The sequence below is a fragment of the Arvicanthis niloticus genome, chromosome 28 (assembly GCF_011762505.2).
Source record: "Arvicanthis niloticus isolate mArvNil1 chromosome 28, mArvNil1.pat.X, whole genome shotgun sequence".
Taxonomy (NCBI): domain Eukaryota; kingdom Metazoa; phylum Chordata; class Mammalia; order Rodentia; family Muridae; genus Arvicanthis; species Arvicanthis niloticus.
The window spans coordinates 21209141-21232412 of record NC_133436.1 but is presented as its reverse complement, the minus strand read 5'-3'; positions in this window follow the sequence as shown (position 1 = coordinate 21232412).

Genomic DNA, 23272 nt, shown 5'->3' with positions numbered 1-23272 from the left:
AAAAGCAAGAAAGTAATCTTCCAACAACCCTAATAGAAGATAGCTATACAAACATATCTCCACTGCCAATAACAAAAATAACAGGAAACAACATTCATTTTTCCTTAATATCAATGGACTCAATTCTCCAATAAAAAGAAATAGAATATCAGACTGGATACGTAATCAGGACCCAACATTTTGCTGCATTCAGGAAATGCATCTTTGTGAAAAAGACAGACAGTATCTCAGAGTAAACGGTTGGAAAAAATCTTCCAAGCAAATGGTCCCAAGAAACAAGCTGGAGTAGCAATTCTAATATCAAATAAAATCATTTTTCAACCAAAAGTAATAAAAAATGATAAAGAAGGACACTTCATATTCATCAAAGGAAAAATGCACCAAGAGGAACTCGCAGTTCTCAACATCTATGCCCCAAATGCAAGGGCACCCACATACATAAAAGAAACTTTACTAAAGCTGAAAGCATACATTGCACCCTACACAATAATAGTGGGAGATTTCAACACCCCACTCTCAGCTATGGACAGATCATGGAAACAGAAACTAAACCGAGACACAATGAAACTAACAGAAGTTATGAACCAATTGGACTTAACTGACATCTATAGAACAAAAGAATATAAATAAAACAAAAGAATATACCTTTTACTCAGCACATCATGGTACCTTCTCTAAAATAGACCATATAATTGGTCACAAAACAGGCCTCAACAGATACAAAAGGATTGAAATAATCCCTTGTACCCTATGAGACCACCATGGACTAAGACTCGTCTTTGACTTGGACAAAAACAACGGAAAGCCCACATACACTTGGAAACTGAACAATGCTCTACTCAATGATAACTTGGTAAAGGAAGAAATAAAGAAAGAAATTAAAGACTTTTTAGAATTAAATGAAAATGAGGACACATCATATCAAAACTTGTGGGATTTCCTGAAAGCAGTATTAAGAGGAAAAATCATAGCTCTAAGTGCCCACAAAAAGAAAATGGAAAGAGCATACATTAACAACTTGACAGCACACCTGAAAGCGTTAGAACAAAAAGAAGCTAATATACCCAAGAGGAGTAGATGGCAGGAAATAATCAAGCTCAGGACTGAAATCAACCAAGTTCAAACAAAAAGAACTATACAAAATATCAACAAAACCAGGAGCTGGTTCTTTGAGAAAATCAACAAGAGAGACAAACCCTTAGCCAGACTAACCAAAGGGCGCAGAGCAGTACTCAAATTAATAAAATCAGAACTGAAAAGGGAGCCATAACAACAGAAACAGAGGAAATTAAAAAAAATCATCAGATCCTACTACAAAGGCCTATACTCAACAAAATTGGAAAATCTGGATGAAATGGACAATTTTCTGGACAGATACCAGGTACCAAAGTTAAACGAGGAGCAGATAAACCATCTAAATAGTCGCATAACTCCTAAAGAAATAGAAGCAGTCGTTAAAAATCTCCCCACCAAAAAATGTCCGGGGCCAGATGGTTTCAGTGCAGAATTCTTTGAGACCTTCAAAGAAGACCTAATACCAATCCTCTTCAAGCTATTCCATAGATTAGAAACAGAAGGAACACTTCCCAATTCGTTCTATGAAGCTACCATTACGCTCATACCTAAACCACAGAAAGACCCAACAAAGAAAGAGAACTACAGACCAATCTCTCTTATGAATATTGATGCAAAAATATTCAATAAAATTCTCGAAAACTGAATCCAACAACACATCAAAACAATTATCCATCAAGATCAAGTAGGCTTTATCCCAGGAATGCAGGGATGGTTCAATATTTGGAAATCCATCAATGTAATCCACTACATAAATAAACTCAAAGAAAAAAACCACATGGTCATCTCACTAGACACTGAGAAAACATTTGACAAAATTCAACATCCCTTCATGTTAAAAGTCTTGGAAAGATCAGGAATTTAAGGCACATACCTAAACATAGTAAAAGCAATATAAAGCAAGCCAGTAACCAACATCAAACTAAATGGAGAGAACCTTGAAGCAATCCCACTAAGATCAGGGACTAGACAAGGCTTCCCACTCTCACCTTACCTATTTAATATAGTACTGGAAGTCCTAGCTAGAGCGATTAGACAACAAAAGGAAGTCAAAGGGATACATATAGGAAAGGAAGAAGTCAAAATTTCTCTATTTGCAGATGATATGATAGTATGCTTAAGAGACCCTAAAACTTCCACCAGAGAACTTGTAAACCTGATAAACAACTTTAGCAACGTGGCTGGATATAAAATTAACTCAAACAAATCAGTAGCTTTCCTCTACTCAAAGGATAAACAGGCAGAGAAAGAAATTAGGGAAATGACACCCTTCACAATAGCCACAAATAAAATAAAATAAAATAAAATAAAATAAAATAAAATAAAATAAAATAAAATATCTTGGAGTGAATCTAACCAAGCAAGTGAAAGATTTGTATGACAAGAACTTCAAGTCTCTGAAGAAAGAAATCGAAGAAGATCTCAGAAGATGGAAAGATCTCCCAAACTCCTGGATTGGCAGGATTAACTTAGTAAAAATGGCCATCCTGCCAAAAGCAATCTACAGATTCAATGCAATCCCCATCAAAATTCCAAATCAATTCTTCATAGAGATAGAAAGAGCAATTTACAAATTCATTTGGAATAACAAAAAACCTAGGATATCGAGAACTATTCTCAACAATAAAAGAACTTCTGGGGGAATCACCATCCCTGACCTCAAACTGTACTACAGAGCAGTAGTGATAAAAACTGCATGGTATCAGTACAGAGATAGGCAGGAAGATCAATGGAATAGAATTGGAGACCCAGAAATGAACCCACATACCTATGGTCACTTGATCTTTGACAAGGGAGCTAAAACCATCCAGTGGAAAAAGGTCAGCATTTTCAACAAGTGGTGCTGGCTCAACTGGAGGTCAGCATGTAGAAGAATCCAAATTAATCCATTCTTATCCCCTTGTACAAAGCTACAAGTGGATAAAGGACCTTCACATAAAGCCAGATACACTGAAACTAATAGAAGAGATGGTGGGGAAGACCCTCGAATACCTAGGCACAGGGGAAAAGTTCCTGAACAGAACACCAATGGCTTATGCTCTAAGATCAAGAATCAACAAATGGGAACTCATAAAATTGCAAAGCTTCTGTAAGGCAAAGGACACTGTCAACAAGACAAAACGGCAAGCAACAGATTGGGAAAAGATAATTACCAATCTTAGATCCGATAGAGGGCTAATATTGAATATATACAAAGAACTCAAGAAATTAGATGCCAAACAACAAAATAACCCCATTAAAAATGGGGTACAAAGCTAAACAAAGAATTCTCAACTGAGGAAACACGAATGGCCGAGAAGCACTTTAAGAAATGCTCAACATCCTTAGCCATCAGGGAAATGCAAATCAAAACAACACTGAGATACCACCTCACATCAGTCAGAATGGCTAAGATCAAAAATTCAGGTGATTGTAGATGCTGGTGAGGATGTGAAGAAAGAGGAACACTCCTCCATTGTTGGTGGGATTGCAAGCTGGTACAACCACTCTGGAAGTCAGTCTGGCGATTCCTCAGAAAATTGGACATAACACTACCTGAGGACCCAGCTATATCACTCCTGGGCATATACCCAGAAAATGCCCCAACATATAACAAAGACATATGGTCTACTATGTTCATAGCAGCCTTATTTAGAATACCCAGAAGCTGGAAAGAACCCACATGCCCTTCAACAGAGGAATGGATACAAAAAATGTGGTACATTTACACAATGGAATATTACTCAGCTATTAAAAATAATGAACTTGAGAAATTCTTAGGTAAATGGATGGAACTAGAAAATATCATCCTGAGTGTGTTAACCCAATCACAAAAGAACACACATGGTATTTACTCACTGATAAGCAGAGATTAGCCCAAAAGTATGAAACAACAAAGATTCAAGTAACAGACCACATGAAGCTCATGAAGAAGAAAGAACAAGTAAGGATGCCTAGGTCTTTCTTAGAAGGAGTAACTAAATACCCAAGGGAGCAAATATAGAGACAAAGTGTGGGACAGAATCTGAAGGAGAGGTTGTATGGAGACCATTCCACCTGGGTATTCATTCCATGTGTAGTCACCAAAAATAGACGCTGATATGGATGTCAGGAAGGGAAAGTTGACAGCAGCCTGATAAGGCTGTCTCCTTAGAGGTCCCCCAGAGTCTGACATACCCAGAGGCAGATACTCGCAGCCAACCATTAATCTGATCAAAGGTTCCCAATGGAGAAGTTAGAGAGTAAACTGAAGGAGCCTAAAGTGTTGGTGGCCCCATGAGGAGAGCAACAATACCAACCAGCCAGAGCTCCCCAGGGTCTAAACCACCAGCCTAGTAGCACATATGGTGGGACACATGATTCTAACTCTATATGTAGGGGAGGATGACCTTGTTGGGCATAGGTGGGAGAGGAGATCTTTGGTCCCATGAAGGCTGAACACTGAGTTGGGGGGGATCTGAGGGTGGGGAGGGGGAGTGTGGGGTAGGTGGGTGCACACCCTCATAGAAGCAGGAGGGGGGATGGGATAAGAGGTTCCTGGGTGGTGGGGGGAATGGGGTAAGGGGATAAAATTTGAAATGTAAATATTATATCCAATAAAAGAGGAGAAAAAAAGAAAAGTGGTAAGAACCAACATCCTTAATAAAATGTCAGCCCTCTTTAAAAAATTATCTTGATACTAAAATTTGTTTTGAGAATTGTATATTGCAGAATGATCAACCTTGGTGTATCTACTCATCAAGCAAGCTGGGCAGACCTGCTCAAACCTCTGAGGTCCTGGAATTCCATCTGGATGCAGTGAAGACACAGCATCAGAGGCTTATCAATTTACTCTTCCCCCCACTCCTCTTCTAATATCTCAACACCCATAATCAGCTTGAAGAAGCTAATGAAGAGTCAGCACCCTGATTCCCTGGGCTTGGGGACTAAGGTGGTAAATGTTGGGCTGTCTTTCTAGGGAAAAGTAGTGGTTTTGTGGGAATAGAGAGGATTAACTAGGATTTATTGCATAGCCATAACCTACTAATAGAAATCTGTACAATTATTATCAAGATGAAGATATAAATTCTTAAATGGCACCAATTTACTTTGATTACAAATTTTAAGGTTTTCATTGGTACGAGCTTCTTATTGATATAAAAGTTAGATGAATATTGTTACTCTCATATGCAATGTACCAGTATAACACATTTAGGAATACAAGGCTTAGACCCAGTCTTCTTTAACTTTTTTTTAACAGATTTGAGATGGTTAGCCTGTGAGTTAAGGGACTATAGCAAATTCATGGCTTGGAGTTTATTGCTAGGGTGTTTTCTATGTTTTATTTAGAAATAGCTGAGTGGAGTTAACAGACAACTGTCCAGATTACCTTACATGGATAGTTGGTTTTCAAAAAGTCAGAAGTCCACAGAATTGAAGTGACAAACATTTCTGTATTAATGTTCATTTTGATTAGAGACATGTCTGCTCCTGACAGCTTCCTGTATTGAATTCTAAGAAGAAATTGAGCATCTTTGGAGTTACTCCAGTTGTGGTGAGACAGCCACTAGACAAGAATTGCCTCTTTTCATCTACAGACAAATTACTGTCCAAAAAAGGACATACTTGCAGAATAGTTGACTGATTATATCTGTCTAGATAGAGTAATCAGCCCTTAATAATTCTGCAGCACTAAGGTCTGTCAGATGATCCTGGGCCAGAAGGCGGAAGAACAGATGCTCCAATGTTTTGTAGTAGAGGGAGTGTCCAGGTGTTCAGAGGTCTCTATAAATTGGTTAAGTTTTAGAAGCTATGCTTTGTGCTTCTCACAATTATAGTTAACTCAGTCATTCTGGATTTCTGACGGGGTTGAAAACTTATAGCCTCATAGCCAATCCTGGCTATTTACCTTGAGAGAAAAGATTTGAGTGGATGGTCTTCAGCTGACATTCATTCTAAAGCCAAGGAAAAAGCCAGGTTCAGAACTAAGTGTTTTAGTTAGGATAGATGACAGAGGTTCTGGTTAGTCAACAAAATGATGGACTGGGTATTAGGACTATCTTGTACCTCACTGGTACAAATTGACATAATTATGCTCTAATTGTATTTTGAGAGAAAAGTTTTATTTTAACAAGAAGGGTGATATGTAGGAGGAGCTAAGGTGGGAGGAGTACTGAGAGGAAGAGAAGGAGTAAGGAGATGAGAAGAAGGAGAGAAGCTAGGTGATGAGAGAGAGAAAGAGGGGGAGACAGGGAGGCAGATGTTCACGTATCTCCACCAATCAAAGATAGTTGATATATCTAGGTTGGGTAGTGGCTTACACCTCTGATTGAGCATTACCAAACTTATAAAGCCTTTGATTAACATTTTTAAAAAAATGTGTAAGTGCAAAAAAGAAAAGGGGACATAGGATAGGAATTTTCTAAGGGGGGGATGTGGAAAGTGGATGGCATTTGAAGTGTAAATAAAATATCCAATAAAAAATGAAAAAAAAAGAAAAAGAAGAAAAAAAGAAGAAAAATGCTTGTTAGAAATGTGCAAATAGACTCAACACATTATTGACTTATAACCTATCTATTTATCTATCTATCTATCTATCTATCTATCTATCTATCTATCTATCTATGTATCTATCTATGTATCTATCTATGTATCTATGTATGTATGTATGTATGTATGTATCTATCTATCTATCTATCTATCTATCTATCTATCTATCTATGTATCTATGTATGTATGTATGTATGTATGTATGTATCTATCTATCTATCTATCTATCTATGTATCTATGTATGTATGTATGTATGTATGTATCTATCTATCTATCTATCTATCTATGTATCTATGTATGTATGTATGTATGTATGTATGTATGTATCTATCTATCTATCTATCTATCTATCTATCTATGTATCTATCTATCTATCTATGTATGTATGTATGTATCTATCTATCTATCTATCTATCTATCTATCTATCTATCTATCTATCTATCTATCTATCTATGTATCTATCTATTCTAATTGAAGAGCTTTCTAAAGAAGGTAGAGATGACAACAGATCTTTCTTGACCAGTACTGGCCATATTGAACCCTGTCTACTGGAAGCTATGACATTTGTCTTTGGCCTAATTAATTGGTTTTGTGTGTGTTTGCTTCTTTGTTTGTTTGTGACAGGGTCTCCCTGTGTAGCTCTGGCCTGAAACTAACTATGTATATGAGGCTGACCTCAAAGTCACAGAGACCTGTCTGCCTCTACTTCCTGAGTGGTGGGATTAAACATGGGTCCCACCACAATCCTGATAATTGGCGTAGTGAATACAGCAAGAGCAAGATCACAAATTGGTAGATTCTTGTAATCTTTTGCTTGCAATGAAGTCTGTTCATCCTTAAATCTCTTTTAACTTCTGGAAAAGGCCAAAATGTTTTCTCTCCTTTGATTTTTTTTTTTTTTTAAGGACACAGACATGTTAAGGGATGGTATCAGGTCCCATGCTGCTGAAGCATAACACTAACAACACCATGTGCTCCCTGAACATAATGTTCTTTCTTTAATATCCTCCCTTGACAGACATAATTATTTGAGTGATCCACAGAGTCCTCTTAATGAAACATTCTATACTAGTGTTAGGTTTTGTTTAATTTAATTAGCTGTCTGCACCAGGAACACATGAAGGTGGTTATTTCCTTCCACAAGAAAAGAGAGATGTCAAGTACTTGCTAAGGATAGATAAATTAAATTTGGCAAAATCAGAAGACTCACTTTCCAATTGATCCAACTTATAATATTTTGTTACTCTTTCTTACTTTCACCTTTGTTTTCTTAATTTTTTTTTGTCAATTATTTGAACATTTGTGCCCAGTAGAGATGTGTGCTCATAAGGATTTCACTGACTACCTACTTCTCCTCATAGTCTGGGAAGCACATTCTAGGATACAACCAATTAAAGCATCCTAGACATATACCATACTACAATAAAGTAGTTTCCCAACAGAGTTTCCAGCATATAAATCTTAGAATCAATTTCCCACTTCTGCAGGCAAATTCTCAAAGTTACAGAAAGTAACAGAGAAATTTTGGTACCAGGATAATTTAAGGGTTTCTTGCCTCAGAGAGATCACTTCCCAAGTTCAACAAGACCTTTGTCTCTGCCTAGCATGCTGCTGTTCACCTATATGCATCAAGATTTTAACTACACTGTCCAGGTTTCTTCTCCTTTTTGCTGGTGGAGATGCTGTCTACTTCCCAAAGATAATTGGAGCTGTCGTGGGATAAGCTTCACACTCAAGTCTTCACTTCTCCAGCTTCAAGGATTGAGGCTTCTATTTCCAGCAGATCTTGAGCTCACGCATCCATGCTCAGTCGTCTCCTCTATATTTATCCTTTTTCTGTGTTTTAAAACTGTCCCTCTTCAGTGCTGTTTTGACACCTTGTGACATGCTAATGTTCTTCTCACAGAAATGGAGTCCTCTTTCAGCCTTTGTATTGCTTCAACCAAAGTCCTAAATCAGTACTCTCCTCTACCACTAAGAATATTAAAAATAATCCTGTCTTCATTTTTCCCAGGGCCCATAGAAATGAAAGTTTGTACCTTCCAATTTCAAATACAGGCAGTCTTGTCACTAGTTCCATGAGGTTTGATAGTATTGATGACTCCTGCTTCCTGTAGGCTCTGACCTTTTGGCTTCCAGAACACCTTTCTCCCTGGATATCTTTCTTCCTCCTGATAATGCATTTTCTGTCTGTCCATCTCAATTTCTAGTCTTTTTCCTCAGGATTTGATTGTTTTTCATTTTATATTTCTCCATAAATGACTACAAACACTCTCTGTTTTACCAGTACATTGGGACCCTGGACCATATCTCTGTATGTGATAAACTTTGAGCATCTGTTTTCATTCCACAAGTACCACATTTCTACTGGTCACCTTCTCACATCAACAGTGAGACACATAGCAGATTGGCGAATGGCATCACCTATTATTTTGATAGACAAGACATACATGACAGGATGTCTCACCTGTTTATTTTTCCCCAATAGTTCCATAATCACTTTAATTTTCAAATCCTGCAAATTTTCATGCTTCAGGATTTATTCTAGTTCATACTTTTCAAATTCTTCTATCCCAATCTCAGTCTTGAACTTTGAAACTTGGACTATGGCTGTACTGTCTCATATCTTTGCCAAGGCGAAATGCTCATATTTTATTTTTTAATTCAATCTTTTACTCCCTCTGCCTTCTAGATTAAAGTTGAAATTTACCAGGTTTGTGAGGACTCACTTTAATTTTACAATCTCTATCTCCCTGCCATCGCACAACCTCTTAGGTTCTGTCCTCTTCCTGCCTCAATACTGTCCTAAATCTTGACTGAGGCTGAGACTTGCAACCCACACGGTGCAGAGGAGTATTGACTCCCAGGTAGGAGAGTACTGGGAATATAAAGGAAAGTACCACAAACGGGGGGGGGGGGGAGGTGAGGGGTGAGGAGGAAACCAAGGAAGCATAACATAAAAACAGTGGAAAGTCAGCTAGTTCCTGGAACTACCCAGATGGCTTGCATTTTTCTTTCTGGTCAGGAATGTGTCTTTCTGCTTTGGGACTTCTCCACCCACAGGTGGGTTCTCTTCTCTGAGGTCTGAGGAATGTTAATTAGCCCCTCCCTTCCTCTCTTGAATGTTAATCCAGCAAGTGTCCTCTGACTCAGGGATAATGTACCCCTCCTAGAATATAGAATGTATCCCAGGGCAGTGAAGGCCTAAAATCTTATATTCAGTTCCGCATTCTTGATGGAACTAGGGAACCTGCATTTTTTTGCTCAGGTCTAGGGGTCATAAAAACTTTTTATATTTTTCATAAGTTTTCTATACCTTTCAATATGAGTAATTCCAAGCCTCCTACAGAATAAATCTATAAATAGAGCTTTGTAATCCTTCATGTGTCAAAGACCAATTGCACTAAGGTAAGAAAGCAGGTTTGAGACAAATTTGTGATCAAGGAAAAACATTCATTCTAGGTCAGGTCCAAGGATGAAGCCACAGGTATGCACTATGATAAAGCAAGGCCATGTGAAACTGTTGCTTTGAACTTGTAATGAGCTCATAGAATGAAGCAGTGCTTTGAACTTATATGGACATCCTGAAGACCCCCCAAACCCAGGAGACCCTTACTCAAGTCTTGGGAAGTCATGGCCACCCACAAACTCGCAAGACACCATACCTGGATGCAATCAGCAGAGGTTTATTAGGGAGAGAGTTGGCTAGCCAAAGCCAATTTGGTTCACTCGCACAGGAGTTGAATTGACAAAGCCAGTCAGTCTGAGGAGGGTTTTTAAAGGGGAAAACCACAAACCAGGGGAGTGGGAAGGGGGTGAGGGGTTGTCAAGGATATATAACATAAAAATAGTGAAACATTTCAGAGAAACCCACCCTAAATGATTTAGAGTCATGTGAAAATCACTCTGCACACTCATTCTTCTCAAGAATATAGTTTTACCATGTCACTGTGCCCTACCCTGTCATTTACCAGCTATTTCAGATTAACTAATTCTCACTTGCTCCGGCCACAGCCCCACCTAGATGACTTGCATCTTTTTTGTGGTCAGGAATGTGTCTTCCTGCTTTGGGCCTTTCTCACCCACAGGTGCATTTTCTTCCCTGAGGCTTGAGGAATGTTAATTCAGCAAGTGTCCTCTGGTTCAGGGATAATGTCCTCCACCCGGAATGTATCCTGGGGCAATGAAGGCCTAAAATCTTATATCCAGTTCCACTTTCTGGAACTTGCATTCTTTTGCTCAGGTCTAGGGTAAAGAAAAAGCCTGTATATATTTCATAAAATGGTCTTTATAATTTTTCACTCTACAATCCTTCCATAACTCCCCTTTTGTCTAACATTTGTCTATCCATGTGTTAATTTTATAAAGAACTTTTGTCTAAGAAAGTATAATTTGCCAGAGAGAAAAAAATACAATGTGGCTTTTGGAGCTCTGCTCCATCCACCAAATGTATATATGTATATGTCTGTTTGTGCATATCTACCTACATACATACATATGTAGGTATACATGTATTTATGTAAGTATGCATGAACGTGTGTGGAATTGTTGAGACAGGTAGTCAGGCCCTGTCAAAATGTGTGTATCTTTGTGAGTCTATGTGTGTGTTTGAATTCTCTTTTCTTCCTCTTTCTTTCTCTTTGGCTCACAAAGAGTTAACAAACTCTAATCCCAGAGCCTGGCATGCAAGGGATGTGAGCCACAGAGAAACTAAGCCTTTACCCCTGCTAATACCCCTGCTGCTATCAGCTTGAGTCAACTTATCAGGAGTAAGCAGCTTTTAGCCTTAGAATAGCAAGAGAGCTTTAAATTTCCAGAGGCCATAGGCTTCTGACCCTCAGAACAGTAAGAAAGTATCACAAGGCCAGAGATCATCAGCCTTTGGCCTTTGTCTGACACTGTGTTCTATCTACCTCAGTACCTGACCCTTTTCAGGGCTGGCCTCTGGAAATTATCTAATGTTGGATGTTGTTTGCATTTTTTTTTTTCAGAGACAAAGCACATGAGCTTAAATGACTGACAATACTGATTTCTTTGTTATTGCTAATTACACACACAAAAATCACACACACACACATATCCTGTTATAGGCGGTGCCACCTTTGAGCAGGTGGTGCTGAGTGGTATAAGAAGGCAAGCTGAGTAAGCCAAGAGAGGAGGCGTTAAGGAGCGTTTATCTGTCGTTTCTGATTTAGTTCCTGCCTCCAAGTTCCTGCCTTGAGTTCCCGAACTGGCTTCCTGTGACACAGAAGCATCAGCCAAATGAACATTTTTTCCAAGTTGGTTTGGTTGATGTTTTATCCTAGCCACTGAAGTGTAGTGATACAGCAAATACTACATAGTGATTCAGAAAAAGCTCAGTAAAATAATAAAGAAATAAAGTAATAAGTATCAGCAGTAACTCAGCAAAACCAGCCCAATGGTGCCTCAGAACAAAAAAGTAAAATATAATAAAAACCTCAGGAAAGCTCAGCAAAACCCCAATGACTCAACAAAACTGAGTAATAGTGACTGTGAAAAAAATGTTTAACTATGTGTGAAATGAAACAAAAATTTCACAATCCAAGGATTATGATACAGTTGAAGAAGATAAAAATGGGAAATATTGATTAATGTGGCATATTTTTCAAGATTTTCACTTCTGTGTACCAATCAATGCCACTGCTAATACAGAGAATACTCAGATCGTGCATGAATGACTCATGAAGTTGCTTTAAATGTTTTCTTTAATTAGTGATAACAGTGACTGGCTAGTTTAGGGGCCTCAACTGGCTTGGGACAAAATCACCACAGGAGAGAGCTCAATGGTCAGAAGCCTCTGTCACAGTGGCAATAAGCATAAATACCTGGAGCTGGCTGAAAGGTAACCTTTTGACTTTTAAAAGAGGGATTGTCACAGAAGGGATGAGGAGAATGTGTTTTTGAGAGAACAGACACAAAGAAATCTACTTCACAAAGACCACAACTTTCACTATTATGAAAAGAAAGAAATGGCAAACTGTGTGCCTGCCTGACTCCCCAGGGGATCAGGGTATATTTTTCTTTACAGGAAATAAAATAAGGTCCTATTCTCAATCCTATATATTCTCTGAGAACTCTGAGCCCCATGTAAAGGTCCTCTTGGTTTAAAGTAACAGTACCTCTCCAAGTTGTAAGCTTTCAATTACTGCAACAAAATAATTAAAGAAATTGATTTAAAAGCAGAAAGGGTTTAATACCTTAAGTCTACCTAGTAGGATTCAGCTTCTAAAGTCTGTACCACTACCCAATAGAAATATGGGCTGGGGACCAAGACTTTACACTTGAGATTTTCATATCCAAACTATAGCTTGTACTTAGAGAAATAACATCTTGTAGAGTGAAAAATTATAAAGGCCATTTTATGAAATATGTGTAGATTTTTCCGCCTTACAGAACTCGGAACTGAAAATAAGATTTCAGGCCTTCACATTCCAGGTGAAGGACACTTGCTGGATTACATTCCCCAAGCCTCACCCAAGGCAGGAAGGCATTCCTGACTACAGATAAAGATGTTATCACCTAGGTGGGGCCATAGCCCTATAGCCGGAAAAAGTGACTCTAGATCATTTGGGCTAGATTCTCTGAAATGTTCCACTGTTCTTGGTTACCCCTCCCTTGGTCTTCCCAGTGCTATGTTCAAAATTTGTAAAACAACCAATCATGTGTAAGCGCGCATAATGCCTTCCTCCCCCCACCCCATGCTATAAAAGACCCTTTATCCCACCACACGTGGCCAAAAACCCTGCTCTTGGAGCTAAAGAGCTTGTCGTTTTTGACCGCCGGCTCCTCCCCTAATAAACCTCTGCTGATTGCATCCAGGTATGGTTTCTTGTGATTATTGGGTGGTCGCGATCCGGAGGCTTGAGGAAGGGTCTCCCGAGTATGGGGGTCTTCAATCTCATGGGTTAGGACTAGTCACTATTTTCTAGTGACTGAAAATACAGATGTCAGAAGGCAGTGATAATATTAAGTCTTCTATCACAATTGGAAGACTTTCAGAGTCTGTCTCTGCCTTAGGCTGTAGTCAACAAATTTCCAAAATACAGTGTGTCAGATGACCCAGCCGGTGGCTACACTTGGAAGCTTAGATGATGCCTACTGTGCACCTGTAACTGTTGCCCAGTGGTTGTCATAGGGCAAGAGCATCAGCAGACATCTATTCCATTTACATGCCCACTCTCTTATTTTACTTTTAATTTTATTATTGTTTCTAGTGTCAAGTAATAGCCTCACCTGCCTGGTAAACACAGAGTGACTGGTATGTGTGTGTGTGTGTATGTGTGTATTTATTCAGCCTCTTCTCTTTGCCATTACAGATATATGGGCCAAATCACCATCTGTTCTTTTATGATTGGTACAGTTTTCTATAGATTTTGACTTTTAAAGTATGTGTGCACATGAGTGCAGTCCTGGCAGAGGCTTGAAGAGGGTATTATCCCTGTGAAGACCCCCAAACAGGGGAGACCCTTACTCAAATCTCAGGAAATCTTGGCCACCCAAAAATTACAAGACACCGTACCTGGATGCAATCAGCAGAGGTTTATTAGGGAGAGTTGGCTAGCCAAGGTCAAACTGCTCACTCACGCAGGAGTAGAGTTTGACAAAAGACCAGCAAGCTGAGGGGCTTTTTAAAAAGGGAAAACCACAAACCAGGGAAGTGGGAAGGGGGGTCACGGGTTGTCAAGGATACATAACATAAAAATAGTGGAACATTCCAGAGGAGCCCAAACTTAAATGATTCAGGATCATGTGGAAAGCACTCTGCACACCCATTCCTCACAAAAATGTGGTCTTGCCAAGTCACTTGTTCAACTATTTCTCAGTTGTTGCCCTGTCACTTTGCCCAACTATTTCTCAGTTGTTGCCCTGTCACTTTGCCCAACTATCTCTCAGTTGTTACCCTGTCACTTTCCCTGTAATTGTGGCTACTAGCTTCTCAGCCCCACCTAAATGACTTGCATCTTTTTGTGTGGCCAGGCACGTGTCTTCCTGCTTTGGGCCTTCCCCACCCATAGGTGGGTTTTCTTCCCTGAGGCTTGAGGAATGTTAATCTAGCAGGTGTCCTCTGGCTCAGGGATAATGTACTCTTCCCAGAATGTATCCTGGGCCAGTGAAGGCCTGAAATCTTACATTCAGTTTTTCCTGGAACCTGCATTCTTTTGCTCAGGTATAGGAGTAAAGAAAAAGCCTGTATATATTTTATAAGATGGTCTTTATAATTTTTCACTCTACACCTGTAGCTGGAGTTACAGGTGGTTAGCTGCTGGATGTGGGTGCTAGAAACTGATGTTATGTTCTCTAGAAAAAGCAATATGAATTCTTAACCTCTGAGCTATTTTCCCAGCCTCTCATCTCGACTGTTTTAAATTATTTGGCTGTTTATAATAAGTTAATGTGTATTATGAAAATTCATTTTTTTTTCTTATTCGGAATATCAAAAAAACCCCACCTAAAATGAAAAAAAAAAGTTGGCTGAGTCTTAAGCCCTCTGGCTCCTTCTGTCCCCCTCTACAGGCTGACTTTGTGGAAAATGAACTAGTCATGGCTTACTTCTGTGCCAATATGTATCTAATTTCTTTATCAGTAGAAATTGCACTCTTACAATGGCCTCCAAGTTTGGCTGGCCCAGTTCCTTATTGCATTTCTCTTTGTCTCTAACTACTCTCCTTGATGTTCAATCTATTTAAACTACAATACCTTATCATTGCTTGTCTGCTAGTATCAAGCAACAATGTTTTTCTATGTGGGTATTCTTGTGTGAACTTCTCTCTCCCTGAAGTAGGGCTTTCCTTAAGACTCACCTTTCTGAGGAAGAATTTCAGGTCACTCTACTGCCCCTGCTTAATTGTCTTCATATTCCTCATTGTCATGTGTCTATCTTCTTTATTCCTCATGATCTGTTTTGCTATCACAATGTAAGTTACATGAAATCAGGACCTCTTTCTAAGTTCTTCTTGGTATAACTTTCCTCTCTCTTTCTTTTATAATATCATTCATTTTTTTCTTTGCCAGTGTTTTCCTTGTATATATCAGCATATCCACCTCCAATGGGTTCATGAGAGCAATTTGGAAGTGTTGAGAGTTTCAAGGTCTAGAACCCCAATTTTGTAAACAGAATCTACTGGGACAATCAGATGCCAGGTCAGAAGGCCAGAATGCCACCAGAAGTGTAGACAATAAAATGTGCTCATGAGGTTTTAAGAGGAAATTAAAAACACTACTGGGAATTGACCTGAAGACTATGCATACTTCTTTCTGTCAACATTTGCTTGTGTTCTCATTTTTAGAGAAACTGAATTAAAAAGTAGTGGCTGAATTTATTTGTTAGAGGAGAATCCGTGAACACAATAGACCACATACATGGTTATTACTGTTTTTTAGCTAGATTTATGATAAAGATCCAGCACAAAAGTATAGTGTAAAGACATGGAAAATACACCGTTTGGCCAATAATACAGCATAAACACATTTAAAATTACAAAGGAACTGCTGGAGAAAAAAAATCTGAGTATTTTTTTAAGAGATTAGAACCATGAAAGAGGAACTAGGCCTTGAGAGTAGGCCCTCATAGAATGCTACACACACACACACACCAAACCAAAAAAAAACAAAAAAAAAAAACTAAAAAAGAAAACAAACAAACAAACAACCCTGCAAGTTCACTTGAAAGACAAGCACCTGAAAAGATAGGATACCCCTTTCCAACAGCATCACCCTGAAAAATATTTTTCAAGTTCAGCCACATAGGCACTCAACAGCTGCTATAGTCCTGGTCGAAGTGGTCCAAGCCACATCTTGATATTGTGCCTTTCTATGTGGTACTGATGCTTCAGGGATGCAGAATGAAGAGTTAGAGAATTTTGAGCCTCTTACCTAGGTGTCGGGGATGGGGGAAGCTCCAAGACAGGGCAATATGTAGAAAGATTTCATGTTAATCAACCTGATAGGATGATATGCAAAGTCTGGAAGGAAACTCCAAAGTTTAGTAAATCTCAGGATGTTGAGGATGCCAGAAATAAATGAGGAACTCTGCCATGGAAAGCTGTAGGCACTAAATGGAGTCAGCTAGAGAGACTATGTAGATGATAAATTTCAGCGATAGAGAGGTAAGGCTACTCAAGGCCAGTAGCTCAAATGATGGTACCATTCCTTCTAAATGCTAGACATGAGCTGCAGGGATTAATCACTGCCTTTCTAGAATGTGGTCTTTCTTTGGTTGTTTTTTGTTTGCTATTGTATTTTTCTTGCCTTTTAGAATTGTAGTGTTTACTCTGAAATACTTCAGAAATATGTAATTTGGATTTTGATTTTACAGGGCCTCACAGCTCAAAGTTTGCTTGAGTTCCAGATGAAACTCTGAACAATGTTGGAACTTTTGAATTTAGACTGAATGCATGTGCATTATTAGATACACATAATCCTTTAGAGATCACATGTGAAATATTGTAGTTGGAATCAGAAATGTTCTCCACAGGCTTGTGCTCTGAATGACAGTCTGTGTGCCTTGACTTTCAAAGCCTTAGTGCCTTTGGTAAGTGGGTCATAGCTGAAAGAATTAGGTGACTTGGTGTGGGCCCTTGAGGTGTGATCACCAAGATATGAACAGCTCTGCCATATACTCCTGTTACCCTGGATTAGAACACATTACTATAAAGACCTGACTCTCCTGAAATTGTGAACCAAAAGTAACTTGTCCTCTTTAAAGTTATTATTATCAGTTATTTGGGCCCAGTTGTACAAAGTAGCTAATAAAGGGATCAAGTTAAAGCTAAGTTCTGTAAACTCTCATAGATCCCAGGAAGTGTTTGCCTTGTGACAAAGCATAAGCCATTTTCCTTTGGAGTTCTAAAAGGTGGGATTGTTATCTCTCTACAGAATATGAAAAGGCTTGGATTGGGGAGATACTGATTAAGACTCCATGTTTCAGACAGTTGACCACGTTTAGAGGATAGTGACCACATCTAGAATGGTCCAAGATTTTCTGGTATCCTGGCAAGTCTAAGAATAAGAGAGAATCCTAAGAGTTAATGAAAAGAAAATAGTATTCTTTCTTCCCTCAGTACACAGTAACTAGAGCCCCATAAGATCTCCCAAGTCCACCCCTAAATAGTGTTGGAACCAAATGTCACCAGCTTTTTTGGTTGGAAAAATCTCATCATCTCGGTAGGATATAAACAAAGGTCTGGATAAAACATTGGACAAAAAAAAAAAAAAAAAGCAGTTGGTATAAAGGCATCATGAAAAGGGAAATTTGGTTCTCAAAATGAGTCACTATCAAAAAAACATGATAGTGAGAAGAGTAGACATGATCCATCAATAATGGGATTATATATTGTAACTGTTCTTCTAAATAGATGCTGGGACTGGAAGGATGGCTCAGTGTTCAAGAGTACTTGTGGATCTTGTAGAGGACCTTGACTGGGTTCCAAGAATACATGTTAACTTATAGGCATCTGTAATCCCAGCTCCAGGAGGGATCTGGAGATGTTTCTGGCCTCTGCAGGCAATTTTACTTACATTTATACCCCTACACAAAGACACACATACAGACAAATTTAACAATAAATCTGTTTTATAAAGATGTAAAACAAAATGTAAGACACAACTGAGTGCCTAATCAGAAGCAGTAGCCTTAGAGTATGCAACTCGAGCCAGCAAGTTACTCCAATAAAGACATTAATGGCATGAGTGCTTCCTACATACAGAAGCTAAAGCAGACAAGTCACTCTCTTTGGAAACTTTATTGTTTTGGATTTATTTTATTTGCATAAGTGTTCTGCCTGATGTGTGTCTGTTTGTGCTACATGTGAGTTCCTGGACTTATAGACCAGTATGAGTTGCTGTATGTGTGCTGGAAATCAAACCCAGATCTCCTGTAAGCACAAGTACTCTTAACTGATATGCCATGTCTTCAACCATCTTCATTTTCTTTTTACTAAACTAATAACAACAGCATAACAAAATGAAGCAAAGGAAAATGGTTTTATTGATGGTATATTGGCACCTGAGTTTTGATAGAAGGTTATTTGTAAGACAGACTATGACCTGGGCTATAGAAGAGTGTTAGGAGCTCTGACAGGGACATTTCCTTATATCTACAGTGCTGGTCAATGTCAGTGAAGGGCAAGTAATGCTTTTTGATATTGGAAGAAATTGGTCTGTGCTAGAGCATGACTTTATGAGGTCAGAGAAAGGTAAGTCTGTTATTTGTTTTCTATTTATTTGCCCTATGATGGGCACCCACGTTCCTGCAACACACTCTATAAAGGTCAAGGTTAGGCTGAAATATACACTTGTTCTTTGTAGGCATTGAGGACATGGAGCTCTGAGGTTGTGTCATCTGGTCTCTGTCCTCCTTATCAGTTTGCACAAAAAGACATTCAGTCACAGGACTTTTTTTGGTGCTTGAATTGCTCATACCTCTTCCTGGAGTATTTTCCCATGATACTACCATTTTTTCTCTATAGACATATGACTAATTTATACCCCCTTTTTAGGCAGCTACTTAGACGACCTCCTTGCTTGATATTTCTATAGTTAGGATGTATATATGTTACATATTATTGTGTCTGTATATTTATCTGTAATAATTGCTCTAATTATTCCATGATCTTGTTAGACAACGATTCCATGAGGTTATGAACAGTTTCAGTATGTTCAGTATGTTCTACTTACTTTCTCCCAAAGCTGTCACCACATACCCAACAAGAAATGATGGAATAGAGGAAGTGTTTATTTTGGCTCAGATCTGAGAAGAATGCAGTCCATCATGATAGGGAAGGCAAAGGCAGTGAGAGCAGCTTCATCTGCAGCACTGATTAGAATGAAGAGAAAGAGGAATGTTGGTACCCAGCTAGATTTCTCATTTTCTCCCTTGTATTTAGTCTGGAACTCCAGACCAAGTGATGGTATTACATACACTTAAGGTAGGCTTTGTTCCTTCAGCTGATTCTCTCTGGAAACACCCTCACAGATACACCCAAGGATGTAACTCACTAGTTATTTAGATTGAAAATGGAGACTAGCTATCACACTGTCCCAGACTCTAATTCTCAACACAGAATCAGCACAAAGTAGATGGTCAAGCAATGTGATTGGAAGATCAAACAATTTGTAAAATAATATTTGAATTTAAAAAATTTTGTATTGGGTTTGTTTTATGAACCTGCATGGTTGAATCATTCTTTTTTTAAAAAGCATTTTAAAGATAATGAAGAATGCTCACCATTTTCCATGTGAAGTACAATAGAATCCTAGGAGAAACAAAATTGAGAATTGGGTCCTTATGCATCAGAAAATATGCCAGACCCTGTTTGAACATAAGCTGAATGATGGGCCTGTCTTGTCTTAACCACCAACATATTAAGGAACTTCTGCATGCATTTATTTTTCTTCCTCTATATCATGTTGTATGTGCCCTCATATGTTAGGAGCCGCGGTGAGCATGACAACATTCGCCATTACAAGATGGTGCAGGCATCCTGTGCTCCCACAAGTAAACAACTAATTGCGCAGGTGCTAAAGGCAAAAGCGCGCCAAGCCACTTCCCATCCCAGGGCGTAATATGGGGTGATGAGTGAACAGCCAATCAGAAGTGAACACACCACTCTAGGGTACATATAGCAGTGCCTTTCCTGGGCTTGGGGTCTTCTGCTTCTGCTGATACAAGAATGAAGCCTCATTGTAGTAACTACCCGAACACTGCCTCACGTGTCTCTTTCGCGGGCGAAATCCGGGTATTTTAAGGCGCCACGGAGACCCCCCCTCCCCCCGAGATTCAGGGCAGGTTAAAAGACTACAGGATTGAGGTACGTCTCTGAGAGATATGTTTGGGGTGGAAGCCTTTGTTGTGAGCAGATTTTCACCCATTGCCGCTGCTGCACTAGTTGGCCTCTTGTTTGTGTTGCTTTTGCTTTTAGCTTACTTGTGTTGTGGGGATCCAGCTCGCAGCACAGCTATTAGTGCAAGTCAAGAGGTTTCAGGAGAGGTCCACTCCAGGGTATCAGAAACAGAGTGTGTTAGCCGGCATCAGGCCAAGGAGCCTGGGGAAAAAGATAAGGCCAAGGAGCCTGGAAAGGAGAAGCAGACAAAAAAGCCTGGGCAACAGAGACAAGCCAATGATCCTGGTCAAAGAAAAGAGTACTCAAAAGGAACAGAGGCCACTGCAGGGCCTGTTAAGATTAAGGACCCTTCACCAGCTGGTGAAGAGAGAGTGGAGGTCAAAAGGACCCCCCCCCCCATACCCCATTAAGGAGCTTGCCACCATAGACCTTAGCAGCTCCGAAGAAGAAAGCCTAGAGGAGGAGGCAGCCGCCTATGCAAAAAATAACCATCCTGAGATAAGACTAAGAAAGACCTTGAGTCCCTCGGCCCTGCCCTTGCCTCCGAACTATACCCCAGGCAGCATCTCTAATTCATTTCTCAGCCCAGGAGATCAGAGACAGCTACAGCTGGCATTTCTGGTCTTTGAAGGGGCAGAAGGTGCCCATGTTCATGCCCCAGTAGAGTATAGGCAGGTCAAAGAATTAGCTGAGGCAGTACACGCATATGGAATTGGGGCTAATTTTACTGTATCCCAAGTGGAGAGGTTAAGTGCAGCTGCTATGATGCCAGGAAACTGGCAGGACACAGTGAAGGCGGTACTTAACAATATGGGCCAATACCTAGAGTGGAAAGCCTTGTGGCACAAGGCACTGCAAGCACAAGCCAGGATTAATGCAAACACTGAGGGACAACAATTATGGACTTTTGATATGCTGGCTGGAGTTGGCGTACATGAGAATGACCAGACCACTCATCCCTGGCAGGTCTATGCACAGATAGCATCAGTTGCAATAAAGGCATGTAAGTCTCGCCCTAGGAAGGAAGGCAGTAATCTTTATTTGTCCAAAATAACTCAGGGGACCAGTGAGTCCTTCTCTGACTTTGTGGCCTGCATGACTGAGGCAGCTGGCAGAATCTTTGGGGAACCAGAGCAAGCAATGCCATTAATTGAACAGATGATCTTTGAAAATGCCACAGCTGAATGCTGTGCAGCCATTGCTCCTTGGAGAGCCAAGGGGCTACAAGACTGGTTAAGAGTCTGTCGCGGCTTGGGAGGTCCCCTTACTAATGCCGGACTTGCAGCAGCAAACTTAGAAATGGCTGCAGTCCTCCTTCAAGGACAGAATCATGGAAAATTCCCTTCAAAACATATGGCCCGATGCTTTGCCTTGGGAAGGCGGGACATATGAAGAAAGAGTGCCCAAATAATCAAATACCATCAAAACTGTGCACCAGGTGTGGAAAGGGCTATCATCTGGCTCGGGATTGCCGCTCTGTTAGAGATATAAGAGGTCAGATCCTCCCTCCAAATCCCTCAGCCATTAAGGAAGGAAATTTTTCAAAAAATGGATATACGGGCCCAAGATCCCAGGGCCCCAAAAGATATGGGACACTGCTGAACACTCAGGGGACTCTTTTCGCTGCAGAGCCACAAGGGGTTCTGCAGGAGTGGACCTCCGTTCCACCTCCCGAGTCCTACTAATGCCACACATGTGGGTGCAGCCGATCCCGGTTGATAGTAGATCAGGATTATACCGGAGAACTTCAAGTTCTTGTTCTAGCCCACAAGGCGTATTCTCCATCTCCCCTGGGGACAGGATTGCTCAATTGGTTGTCCTTCCAAGCTTGCATGATTGTTTTCCATCCACCGAGAAGCTTAGAGGTGCTCACGGGCTTGGTTCCTCAGGAACTGACTTTGCTCATCTGGTGGTTGACCTTAAAACTAGACCCACCTTAGAGTTAGCAATAGATGGGAAGAACTTTACTGGAATTCTGGACTCAGGAGAGGATAAAAGTATTATTTCTTCTAATTGGTGGCCTAAGGCATGGCCTGTTACATGATCGTCCCACTCCCTACAAGGATTGGGATATGAGGCCAGCCCCGCAGTCAGTTCTTGCTCGTTGACTTGGCAGGCACCAGGAGGTCAAACAGGAAGTTTTATACCTCATGTGCTTCCTCTCCCTGTCAATCTCTGGGGAAGAGACATTTTACAAGACCTAGGGCTAGTTCTGACCAGTGAGTACTCCCCACAAGCTATAAACATAAAGAGAATGGGATTTAAAGAAGGGAAGGGTCTTGGCAGGAACGAACAAGGAAGGTTAGATCCTGTCTCACAAAAATCAAACACAGGAAGACAAGGCCTGGGTTTTCCCTAGTTGCCATTGAGGGTTCTATGCCCATACCCTGGCTCACAGAGGAGGCCGTGTGGGTTCCTCAGTGGTCCCTATCCTCTGAAAAATTGGAAGCTGCTACAAAACTAATTAAAGAACAAGTGCAGCTCGGTCATCTAGAACCTTCTACCTCTCCCTGGAATACACCCATATTTGTCATTAAAAAGAAATCCGGAAAGTGGAGACTTTTACATGATGTAAGAGCCGTCAATGCACAGATGCGACTATTTGGCTCTGTGCAAAGAGGCTTGCCTTTACTCTCTGCCTTGCCTAAGTAGTGGAAAATCATAATTATAGATATTAAAGATTGTTTTTTCTCAATTCCTTTGTGTTCACAAGATAGACCAAGATTTGCATTTACACTACCTACTATTAATAATTTTGAACCTGATAAAAGATATCAGTGGAACGTTCTGCCTCAGGGCATGGCCAACAGCCCCACTATATGTCAG